Below are 12,988 nucleotides of genomic sequence, written 5' to 3'. Positions count from 1 at the left end.
GGTGGTGGATGTAGACTGAAGGGTTTGGGGGCTCATCCCTCCTCTCCCTCCTCCATCTGTCGTTATTCTTCATGTTGCATCCCGATTATGGAGAATTTCTCCCAGGGCGGAGTCAGTGACAATAGAGATCTTGTGCTTCTGGAAGTAATGTCGTAATTTGTGCAAGGTGAGCAGTATTGCATATAGCAGCTTTTGGACCGGTGGATATCTGGTCTTGGAATCTGACAGCACCTCGCTTACGAAGTATACGGGCCTCTGTACTTTGAATACATGGCTTGGTTCCGGTTTTCAACCACGATCGTGACAGCGTGAGTAGTTGCGGCGATGTAGAGCAGCAAGTCTTCGTTGGGGTTTAGCACCATGAGAACCGGTGGATTTGTAGGAAGTCCTTAAATTGTTGTAGGGCTTAATCTGCCTCCTCAGTCCACTGAAACTTGTCTTGCCGCTTGAGTAGTTTGAAGAAGTGTAGGCCTCGTTCTCCAAGCCTTGAGATGAATCTGTTGAGGGCCATCATGTATCCAGTCAGCTTCTGGACATCTTTGATGCCTGATGGGCATGAATGTCAATGATCCTAGAGATCTTCTCAGGGTTAGCTTCAATGCCATGTTGACTAATGATGAACCCGAGTATTTTCCCGGAGGGCACGCCGAATACGCACTTTGTCAAGTTGAGCTTCCATCGAAACTCTCGCAAACTTGCAAAAGTTTCTTCTAGATCCGCAATCAGGTCATCAGAAATTCTGGTCTTTACGACCATATCGTCCACGTACGCCTCCACGTTGTAGTGTAGCTGCTTCTTGAAGCACTCTTGGATTGATAAGTAGTGCCTACGTTCTTCAACCCAAAAGACATTATTGTGTAGTAGAAAGCTCCGTATGGTGTGATGAACATAGTCTTGATATGGTCTTCCTCCTTGAGATCTATCTGGTGATCCCCGAGTAGCAATCAAGGAAACAGAGGAGGGCACATTCAGCTGTGGAGTCGATGACTTGATCGATCCTAGGGAGCCCAAAAGGATCCTTTGGATAGTGCTTGTTGAGGTCTATGTAGTCGACACACATCCTCCACTCATTGTTGTTTTTTTTGCACCAAGATGGGATTGGCGAGCCACTCTGGATGATAGACTTCTTTTATAAAGCCCGTCATGAGTGGTTTGGCTAGCTCTTTCTTGATGGTTTCCCTTCTCTCTTGGATGAATTGTCATAGGTGTTGCCTTTTTGGTGTAGCTTTTCAATTCACATTGAGTGAGTGATCGATCAACTCCCTACGCACCCCTAGCATGTCCACTGGTTTCCATGCGAAGATGTCTCAGTTGGTCTGGAGGAAGCTGACGAGCGCTCTTTCCTATTTAGGATACTACCCTATGTCAATCAGGGTTGTTTTGGAGCTATCACCAATCTCAAGATTAATTGCTTTCATGTCTACTTCACTTGCTGGCTTGACCTTGGTTGTCCCTGACTTCTTTTCTGGAATCTTGAGCTCTAACGGGGGCATCTTCTTGGATGCAGCAAAGAATTGCATCACCGAGTTTGGTACTTGGGTAGTTGCTGCTAGCTCCACAGCTTTTGTGTCGCAGTCATACGATCTCTTCAAGTCTCCGCGCAGGGAGAGTACTCCCTTGGGTCTCGGCATCTTGAGTACTAAGTACACGTAGTGCAGGATGGCCATGAATTTAGCCAATGCTAGTCTTCCAAGTATGGCATGGTACAATATCTCGAAGTCCGCTACCTCAAAGCGGATGTATTCTGTCCGGTAGTGTTCTTTGGTCCAAAGATAACTAGCAAAACCACCTGTCCGAGGGGTACAACCATGTTGCCCGGGACGATCCCATAGAACGAAGAGTTCGTTGGGGTGAGCATATCGGTGACATCAGGCCCATCTTCTTTAGTGTCTTGGTGAACAGGATGTTGAGACCGCTACCGCTGTTGATGAGTACTTTAATAAGTCTAGAGCCAATGACAACCGGATCCAGGACGAGGGGATATCATCCTGAATTTAAGAAACTAGTCTATTGGTCTTTCCTAGAGAAGGTAATTTGCACCTCGGACCATTTGAGGAACGTTGGCATCGCAGGTTCAATGGACATTATCTCTTGAAAAATGAGCTTCTGGGACCGCTTAGTAGTAGTACTCGGGGTTCCGCCAAAGATGATGTTGACGGTGTTGGATGGGTTCTGAAACTTGCCATTCTCACCATCATCTTCGTATTCCTTGGCCTTGGCCTTGCCCTTGTCTTTAGTGCCAGATGGCTCTGGCAGGTCCTTCATGACTCTTCGTAGACTAAAACAATCTATCGTAGAGTGCTTGTGGTATGTGCGTCATGGGCACTGTTTCTTCAGGAGTTCATTGAACCAGGGCCTGACTTAATTCTTGCCACCACCTTTCTTGGACGACTGCAAAATTTTTGCGACAGTATTGTCTGGATTGTGCTTGCGATTGTGACCTCCCGAGTAGTTATTTTGGTTGTCATTGTTAGAGCAATTGTTGCGGTTCTTGTCATTGCGTTGGCCATTGTTATGATTGTTGTTTTGGCCCTTGTTGTGATTGGACTTGAACCTTTTGATCTCTTTCTCTTCTTCATCTGCCCACGCTTGTGCCATAATCTTGAGAGATCTGACATCAGCGGGGTGTCTTCTGCCGAAGTCTTGAAACATCCGGCGGTCGTGGAGGCTATTATGGAAGCAATCAATGACGTCGCGCTCCGTGATATCCACGATTGTGGCCTTCTTGTCAAAAAAGCGACGTAAGTAGCTCTGTAGGGTCTCACTTTCTTGTTGCTTGATTTGGGACAAGTCGATCCTGTTGCTAGGATGCTGCATTGCTCCTGCGTAGTTGTTGGTGAATGCTACCATGAGGTCCTTCCACAAGTCAATGGAGTTCTTATCCAATGATTCGAGCCATGTGAGTGTTGCCGCCTCCATGCAGATGGAGAAGTAAATGACTTTGGTGTCGTTGTTTCCCCCAGCTGCTTGTACTGACAGCGAGTAGCACCGGAGCCATTGGACTAGTCCTGCTTGCCATCGTACTTGGTGATACTCGGGGCTTTGAACTTTTCATGTAGAGTTATCCTCCTCACACGTCTTGAGAAGATGGGGAACCTATCAGTATCATCTCCTGGGTGTTCAACTTTTTGCTCGTGCTCGCGGCAGCGTTCGTCGATGATGGTATAGGCGTCACGGCTGGTGTTAATCTTGTTGCGAAGATCTTCTACTGGGTGTTCAGGCTCTGGGTTAGCCCCGCAATGGCCACAGCCTCCCGAGGGTCCTGCCCAACTACCTTCAGCTCTAGCTTGGCTTGGTCTGGCGCCTCCGAGTTGACTTGGTCTTGATGGAGGGCCTCTATGGCTGCTGCCATGTTGACTTCGCTGGGATGGGGAGTGTTGGACTGACTGTATCGGATTCTGCTGATCAAGTTGTTCGTACGCGAGTTCCGCCAATTCAGCCAACTATCTGGTGTACTTGTTCTGAGGCATCGCGCGGGTGATGAGATCAATAGACGCGATGGTAGCCAGGGGAGTACGATGGTGACGTGTTTGAACTGCTTCAAAGTTGTTATCCAAGTTTTGGATTGGTATGTCCATTGCAAGGCGGCGGCGGCGCTCTGCTCTTGCGGCGTTTCTCGCTCATCGTCGAGTTCTTTAAGCTTCGATCTCTTCTCCTATAACGTTGGCGGTGAGTTCGTCCTGTGAGACGTCATCCGAGTGACGCTCATGTCGCGGGTTTCTATCCCATTGCTCTTCTTCTTCATCCTCTTGTCCAGTAATGACGGTGAAGAGTTCTCACTCTTGAGAGTGGCTTCCCGAGCTTGAAGTGATGGCCTCCATGGTGCCACCTTCGTCGTAGATAGGCGACAGAGGAGCTCCCTCCTGGTACGGGAGAGTGTTGAGGTAGGCGATGATGCGTGAATCATCATCTTTGGCAAGAGTGGGTGGCTTCATGTCGGGCCAGTAGACGAATTTGCCTTGGGGAGTTGATATGATTACCAGGATCTGCTGCGGACCTACTAAAGGAGCCTCCTGGTTCGGATCCAAGTAGTAGTCGAGGTTCTCGATCGTATCCGTATCGGATTGTGATTTGGATAGGGCAGCCTAATAAATAGTGGTTGTGTTGCGGAGTCCAAATGGGAATCGACTTGGGTGGTAGTCCGACTCGCACGATGGCTTATGTGCTGGCTCGTGAAAGTCAATCTGACAGGCGGGAGAAGTCGAATTGAACTCGGACTCATCCCCCCAGTCTTTGAGTAGGTCAAAAATTGAAAATTTGCCGAAATTCTCGACGAGATCCTCCAGAACTTGGCGCTGGAGCTTCATGGTTTGTTGCTTCTTCTCTGGGGTCGACACAATGTGGTGGTGCAAATTTCCAGCTCTGTCTGTGATGCAAACCCAGGAGCCGAAGACAAATGTCGCACCTGCTTCGAACGCGACAATTGGCTTGATGATGACTTGTGCCATCGACTTCGCCAGTGGATTCTCAGCAAGGTCCCCTGCCTGGTGTGCCAGCTATCGATGTTTAAACCTGGCAACCTACCGAGGAGGGTGCCCGAGGTAGTATTTTGGTTAGTGGGGCTCGTCGAGATCAGGAACTTGAAGGTAAATGCAGACACATGATTTAGACAGGTTTAGGCTGCTAGATTGCGTAATACCCTACGTTCTGTGTGTTGATTGGATTGAATTGCTTTGGCGGGGGTCCCTGTCTCACCTTATATTGCTGGGGGAAGGGTTACAAGTCGGTTGGTTATAAGAATACTAGTCGGATACCACTAGAGGGGTTCTACTTTTATTACAATGAGTACTTTCCTAATCCTCGACTAGTTCCAGTCTTTCCATGTACACTACACCGTCCTGCGCTATGGTCTCCATGTTAGATGCATCTCGATGTCCAGCCTCATATTTAGGACTGTCCAAACCTTCTGGTGGGTCCATAAATGTATGTACGACAGTTTCCTCAATGAACGATTAGTTCACCTTTTGAGGGAAGAGGAAATTAAATGGTACAAGTTAAAACTAAAGACCTCTTGGAAGGTGATGATAACACCCAATATTTCCATTTGGTTGCTAATGGTAAACATAGAAAACAACGCATCTTCAAATTAGAACAAGAGGATGGAGTAATAGTGAGTGATGCTGAATTAAAAACATATATCACAAACAATAACAAGGGTTGTTTGGACAACTAGAGGATAATAATTTTAGCATGGCGAAAAATCATAATCATGACATACCTTAGGTGACAGAGAAGGAAAATAATCTCCTCGTTGCACCATTCACTGACAAAGAGGTAGAAGAGGCAGTTTTTCAAATGAAGCATAATAAATCCCTTGGTCCATATGGATTCCCAGCAGAGTTTTACCAAGTATTCTGGGATATTATAAAACTAGATCTTATGGCGCTATTAATGGATTTTTATGAACAACATCTTTCTCTGTATAGCCTCAACTTTGAAGTAATTACTCTTATACCTAAAATAAAAGAGGCAAAGAAAATACAAAAATACAGAACAATTTGTCTTCTCAATGTGAGCTTTAAAATATTCACAAAGGTTGCTACAAATAGACTCACGGGAGTTGCTAGCAAAGTGGTTTGACCTTCCCAAATAGCATTCATGCCAGGTCGGAACATTATGGAAGGAGTAGCTGTAGCGGATCCACCTCGGATTAGCCTGATTAAGGTACGGTTAAGTTGCCTAATATGCGACACTCATGCCTTAGTCAAGTTAACACAAAGTGCCATCGGATTTCATCCGATTTGACCACTTAACAGGACCGAATTAGCAAACTCACACGAAGGTGAGCGGTTCTAGAGAATACAACAAGTCCACTGAGTTAAACAAATTAACCATTTAGTTCGGCCATAAAACAACATCAGAGTTTTTCAAGGTTTAGAAGAAAACAACAGAAGGTAAAACGACCAGCGGAAGCTACTTCGTCGGGGTCGGACATCCCTGGTGAGGCCAACCGGGACGTCAGTGATCCCTCTCCTCGCCGTCCGAGGAGGGATCCCACTCAACCGTCCAACCCGGAGGGAGTTGGGGCGGCCAAGTGCCAACAGAGGAGGGCTCAGGAGCAGCAACTTCACCTGAAAAAGAAGAGCCATAACAAGGCTAAGCTACTAAGCTCAACAAGACTGAACCGACAGGGAGTACGCTACTCCACCACTTCTAGACATGCAAGGCTCTTTGGCTGAGGGTTTTGTTTGCCAAAAGCACTATGTGTATCCCTACTTTCAAAGTTTTAACTTAGATTCTAGGTTCATTAACCGGTCTAAGTTAGCACTTACTGTAGGCAAACATAGAACCAACCAAAAGGTATATATAAATCATCATCAAGATCATGTCATCATCAGATTCCTTTATTACTCAATGTAGCATAGCGATCAAGCAGTCTCAAACTGTGAGAGGCAGACGAATCGATTCGAGTTCTTTAACCATGCATGGTGAACCTAACCTCACGACATCCGCGCACCACCGAGGGTCGCTTCCTGTGTCGGCCTTCCCCATCAATTCCCTAACCCGTGTCGGGCCCATTTCCTTTGGTGCAATGTTCCACAGACCCGGCCTCTGCCGTTCTGTGACCACACTTGCCACCACGTGCGGCCGCAGGGGAACTCCGTTCCAAGGACAATGGGGCGACCGCTCACGTCTAGGTTCAATCCGGTACTCGGCCTCCTCATCCCATAGTAAGTATAAGGTTAGTACTTTCAAACACTTGATCACGAACACCACCACTGTCGGGCCTTAACAAGTTTCATAGACAGACGGGGCGATCAGCCGACCACCAAAGAGTTAACCAGAACCCTGCCCCGTCCATCGTCCTTATAGTTGCAACAGAAAGGAAACAGCCAACTCCTACAACCCGCGAGTGACAGGAGATCACTCGGCTTTTACCGCTTCCTAGTTAAGCATGGCAACTACTCGATCCAACATCTAGTGTTCGAAACAGGGAACTAAGTCATGCATCTACGGTTTCAAACAACTCCTGTACGTAAATGCACAAACAAGGTACAGAAGGCATGCGCAAGTTTGGGAAACTGGGATTTATGCTCCGGGGCTTGCCTTCGAACAAGGAGGAGGGAAACTGTTCTTCTGCTTGGGCGGCTTCGGCTTCTGGGGGCGGGAGCTCTGCTGCAACTCTTTCTTCAGGCGCCGGGTACAGCTCGTAGTCACCGTCAGCGAGATGCAGCTCTACACGAATGCAATGCAAGAGTTAGCACTTTTAGACGGTTTAAACAACAGCAACACTTGCGAGTTAAGGCTCGGACACTGGTAGCAAAGCTACAGAAAAGGTAGGGAAGTGTACTTGAGTGGGTGGAGATCAGAATATAAGGGTCGGATGGAAAGGAACTTATGATCGGACCCTTAGACTAGAGGAATAGATGTGCTGGGGGTCCTCAGACTTAACGCAGAGAAGTCCCCAAATCTTTACACATATACCCTCAGGTCTAGGAAAAGGATACAGCTGAGCCCTCGGGTGAGGCGGAGAAAGGGTCGGTGAACAGACAAGGTCGGGCGAGACGGAGAAAGGGGTCGGTCGAACGGATAGGTCGGACGAGGCAGAGAAAGGGCTCGGGCGGGCAGACAGGGGTCGGACGAACAGAAGGGGTCGGACGAGGCGGAAAAGGGTCGACAGCTTACCTTCGGTTCACAGGTGAAGCTTGGGGTTGGAAGAGAGCAGACTTGGGCGGAGGATGGAAACACGAAGACTTAGGCAGGCGATGCCCGGCGGTGCTCCGACGGCGGCGGCGACGCTTCTTGTGGAAACAAGCAAGCGCTTGCGCAGCACGGAGGAGCAAGCGGCTGGGTGGATTGGAAGGGCGGGCGTGGAGCGGAGAGGAGAGTTCCTCCGGGACTTAGGCGGTAGCGCTTTGAGTACGAACAGAGAGCAAGGCGGGAGGGCAGCGATGGCGAAGGGGAACTCCGGCGGGGCTCCGGCATTCCCTTTTATAGCCGTGCGGACGAGAGAGAGAGCTGGAGCAGCACGAAGACCGGGAAGAAACGATGGAGTGCGCTGCCGGGACGGCGATTGAGCAACGAGGGCGGTGGAGCAGGACTTCGGGGATGACACCGGCGGTCATTGGGCACCAGAGACCGGGCGGCGCAGGAGCGGTTGATAGAGTCGGAGTGCCCGATCTTTCGGTGAGTAGAGATAAATTCGACTTGGTGGAAGTAGACTCTCACGATCCGACTACGACGAGCGAACCCGAAGCGCCAATGCAATCGCTGAACCAACTCCCGATGGTTACCAACCTCGCCGGTGCGAGATCAGCCTGATCACGAAGATCGATTCCTGTCCGCAATCGAAGAACGAACAAGAAAAAGAGGCGAGCAATCTAAATATCACTCGAAGGTGGAGTTCTGAATCAACAAGGACAGCGCGTATTTGCACGTGTTCAAGAGTAGCTAAAGCTAGATGTAAAACAAAACTCAAGTCGTAAACAACAAGGACTCGGACTAAATAAAGGGGGCGCAGCCCCTGGAGTCCGAAGGGGTCACGGCGCCCAACCCTAGGCGCCCCACCTGGGCTGCCCTGTTGGGCCATCTTCTTATTCTGATGGGCCTTCGTTCCTTAACAGCATGATGAAGTTTAATTCTCTCGCACGGGCTCGAGTGATTAGCCCAACTGGATGAGCAACTGTAGGCGCCTGAGGTGGAGGAGCAACTGGAGGCGCCTGAGGTGCTGCTGGTGTAGATGTACTCGTGGTGTCCTCATCATCCTCCCCTTCTTGAACTGAAGTCGTCCTCGACGGCAACTCCTCATCTTCGCCCGCATACGGTTTCAAATCTGCAACATTAAAACTCGTGGAAACACCAAACTCCGCAGGCAGGTCAAGGATATAAGCATTATCATTAATCTTGGTTAGCACTTTAAAAGGACCAGCAGCAAATGGCATCAATTTAGAACGACGTAAGGTAGGAAAACGATCCTTCCTCAAATGCAACCAAACCAGATCACCCGGTGCAAAAGTAACATGTTTTCTCCCTTTACTACCCGCAACCTGATATTTAGCATTAGCAGCAGCAATGTTTTGTTGAGTTTGCTCATGCAAGCTAATCATTTGATCAACATGTGCAGCGGCATCTATGTGTGGGGTGTCCTCGGCATCAAGTGCAAACAAATCAATAGGCGGCCGAGGAATATAACCATAAACAACTTGAAAAGGACACATCTTTGTAGAAGAATGCGTTGCATGATTATAAGCAAACTCAACATGAGGCAAGCAATCTTCCCAACGTTTCAAGTGTCTATCTAAAACAGCCCTAAGCATAGTGGACAAGGTTCGATTAACCACCTCAGTTTGTCCATCAGTCTGAGGGTGACAAGTGGTGCTAAACAGCAATTTAGTTCCCATTTTATTCCACAGTGATCTCCAAAAATGACTAAGAAACTTAGCATCACGATCAGAGACTATTGTATTTGGAATACCATGCAAACGAATAATCTCGCGAAAGAACAATTCAGCAACATTGCTAGCATCATCAGTCTTATGACAAGGTATAAAATGAGCCATTTTGGAGAAACGATCAACAACCACAAAAATGCTGTCCCTCCCCTTCTTAGTTCTAGGCAATCCCAAAACAAAGTCCATAGAAATATCAAGCCAAGGGAAAGTAGGAACAGGCAAAGGCATGTACAAACCATGGTTGTTCAATCGTGACTTAGCTTTCTGGCAAGTAGTGCAGCGTGCAACAAGGCGCTCAACATCAGCGCGCATCCGGGGCCAAAAGAAGTGGGCAGCCAGCACTTCACGCGTCTTGTAGACGCCAAAGTGCCCCATGAGACCGCCTCCATGCGCTTCCTGTAACAACAAACGACGAACCGAGCTAGCTGGAACACACAGCTTGTTAGCGCGAAACAGGAACCCGTCCTGTATGTGAAATTTGCCCTATGGTTTGCCATGAATACAGTGGGCGAAAGCATCTTTAAAATCAGCATCATGCACATATTGATCCTTCACAGTTTGCAAGCCAAAGATTTTAAAATCTAACTGTGATAGCATGGTATAGCGACGAGACAAAGCATCAGCAATGACATTTTCCTTCCCGCTCTTGTGTTTAATAATGTAAGGGAAAGACTCAATGAATTCTACCCATTTAGCATGACGACGGTTCAGGTTTGTTTGGGTACGAATATGTTTTAAAGCCTAATGATCAGAATGAATTATAAACTCGCGATGCCAAAGGTAGTGCTGCCAAGTATGCAAAGTGCGCACTAAAGCATAAAGCTCCTTATCATAAGTAGAATAATTCAAGCTAGCACCACTTAATTTCTCGCTAAAGTAAGCAACCAGTTTTCCTTCTTGTAACAAAACAGCACCTAGCCCAATACCGCTAGCATCGCATTCAAGCTCAAACACTTTAGTAAAATCAGGCAACTGCAAGAGAGGAGCATTGGTTAACTTATCTTTCAAGGTGCTGAACGCAACCTCTTGCGAATCACTCCAAGCAAAGGGAACATCCTTCTTTGTAAGCTCATGTAGAGGCGCTGCAATGGAGCTAAAATCACGAACAAACCGGCGGTAGAAACCTGCAAGGCCAAGAAAGCTTCGAATTTGTGTGACCGTCGTCGGGGTAGGCCACTCCCGAATGGCATCAATCTTGCTGCTGTCCACCTCAATGCCCTGTGGAGTAACAACATAGCCAAGAAACGAGACACGTTGTGTGCAAAACATGCATTTTTCAAGGTTAGCAAATAAATGGGCTGCACGCAACGCATCAAAAACAACACGCAAATGTTCTAAATGCTCTTCCATAGACTTGCTGTAAATGAGGATATCATCAAAATAGACAACTACAAACAATCCTATGAAGGGCCTCAGAACTTTATTCATCAAACGCATAAATGTGCTGGGCGCATTAGTCAAACCAAATGGCATAACCAACCATTCATATAACCCAAATTTCGTTTTAAAAGCCGTTTTCCATTCATCACCTAACTTCATGCGAATCTGATGGTAGCCACTACGCAAATCAATCTTAGTGAAAATAATGGCACCACTAAGCTCATCTAGCATATCATCAAGGCGTGGTATAGGGTGTCGGTAGCGAATGGTAATGTTATTAATAGCACGACAGTCTACACACATACGCCATGAGCCATCTTTCTTTGGAACAAGTAACACGGGAACGGAGCAAGGGCTAAGAGACTCACGAATATAACCCTTGTCAAGCAACGCCTGTACCTGGCGCTGGATTTCTTTCGTCTCATCCGGATTTGTACGGTACGGTGCGCGGTTCGGAAGCTGTGCGCCGGGAATGAGGTCGATCTGGTGCTCAATGCCACGAAGTGGTGGGAGTCCTGGTGGCAAATCTTTTGGAAAGACATCAGCGTACTCCTGCAAAATGTTAGCAACCGCAGGGGGAATATCCAAAGATGGTGCATCATCAAGTGAAACGAGCACACTAGAGCATATAAGGGCATAGCATGGCAAAGGAGCATCGCGTAACTCATCAAAATCAGCACGTGTGGCAAGCAAAACAGGAGCATTCAACTTGATTTCAGAATTAAGAGATGTCGATGGTTCAAGTTGTTTAGCAGTTTTAGCAGCTCTAGCAAGATCATCTTTAAGAATTTGTTCAGGTGTCATTGGATGTATAATTATTTTCTGACCCTTAAACATGAAAGAATAGTGATTTGAACGACCATGATGCAAGCTATCAGTATCATATTGCCAAGGTCGCCCAAGTAACAGAGAGCATCCTTCCATAGGAATAACATCACAATCGACAAAATCAGAATAAGCACCCATGGAGAAAGGAACACGGACTGATCGAGTAATTCTAATTTTCCCACCATCATTAAGCCATTGAATGTGATATGGATGTGGATGCTTACAAGTGGGTAAAGACAACTTTTCAACCAGCGTGGTACTCGCCAAATTGTTGCAGCTGCCGCTGTCGATGATGATGCGAATCGACCGCTCCTGCACAACGCCCTTGGTATGGAAAAGAGTGTGTCGCTGATTCTTCTCGGACGGGGCGACCTGTGTACTAAGAACACGCTGCACAACAAGACTTTCATACCTATCGGCGTCGCCCGGGTTGACATGTACCTCCATAGCTGCATGGTCAGTGGCAAGCATCGCATGTCGAGTATCTTCAGAATCACTAGCGGAAGAGTACTCACCATCGTCACGAAGAAGCAAAGTGCGCTTGTTCGGACAGTCCCGAATCACATGGCCAAATCCTTTGCAACGATGACACTGAATATCCCGTGTACGGCCTGTGGGAGGGGCGGCGCCTGTGGAAGGGGCAGCGCTGGCAGGTTTGGCCGTTCGCTCGCGCGGTGTAGTGGTGGGCGTGGGTAGCGCAGGGAGAGCGGGTGCGGAGTTGGATGTCGAGCTTCTTCCTGCAAAAGAGTTAGAATATGTCTTCGAGCGGCGTCCCTGCACTTCACGTTCAGCTTTGGAAGCATATTCAAATAATGTTGTCATATCTGTGTAGTCCTTATAATCAAGTATATCCTGAATTTCGCGGTTCAAACCACCACGAAAACGTGCCATAGCAGCGTCGTTTTCCTCCAATAACCCACAATGAATCATGCCTATTTGTAATTCCTGGAAATATTCCTCAACAGATTTGGAACCTTGCTGAAAACGTTGCATTTTATTAAGCAAATCGCGGGCATAATAAGAAGGCACAAATCTGTGGCGCATAGCAGTTTTTAATTGCTCCCAAGTGGTTGGAATGGTATTGGGATGTTTGTGTTTATATTCACGCCACCAAATTAAAGCAAAATCAGTAAATTCACTAATAGCAGCTTTAACTTGAGAATTAGCAAGAATATCATGGCATGAAAATTTCTGTTCAACTTCTAATTCCCAATCAAGATATGCAGCAGGATCATATTTGCCATTAAAAGGTGGAATCTTAAATTTAATCTTGGAAAAGGAATCATTACCACTGGGACGGCGTGGCACGCGGCGGGCACGGCCTCGGCGGTCGCCATCGTCCTGGTCCGAGTCACCACCATAACCCTGCTGTAACTCTGCGACTGTTG

Source organism: Setaria viridis, chromosome 3 (genome assembly GCF_005286985.2).
Source record: "Setaria viridis chromosome 3, Setaria_viridis_v4.0, whole genome shotgun sequence".
NCBI lineage: Eukaryota > Viridiplantae > Streptophyta > Magnoliopsida > Poales > Poaceae > Setaria > Setaria viridis.
This window is presented reverse-complemented; position numbering follows the sequence as displayed.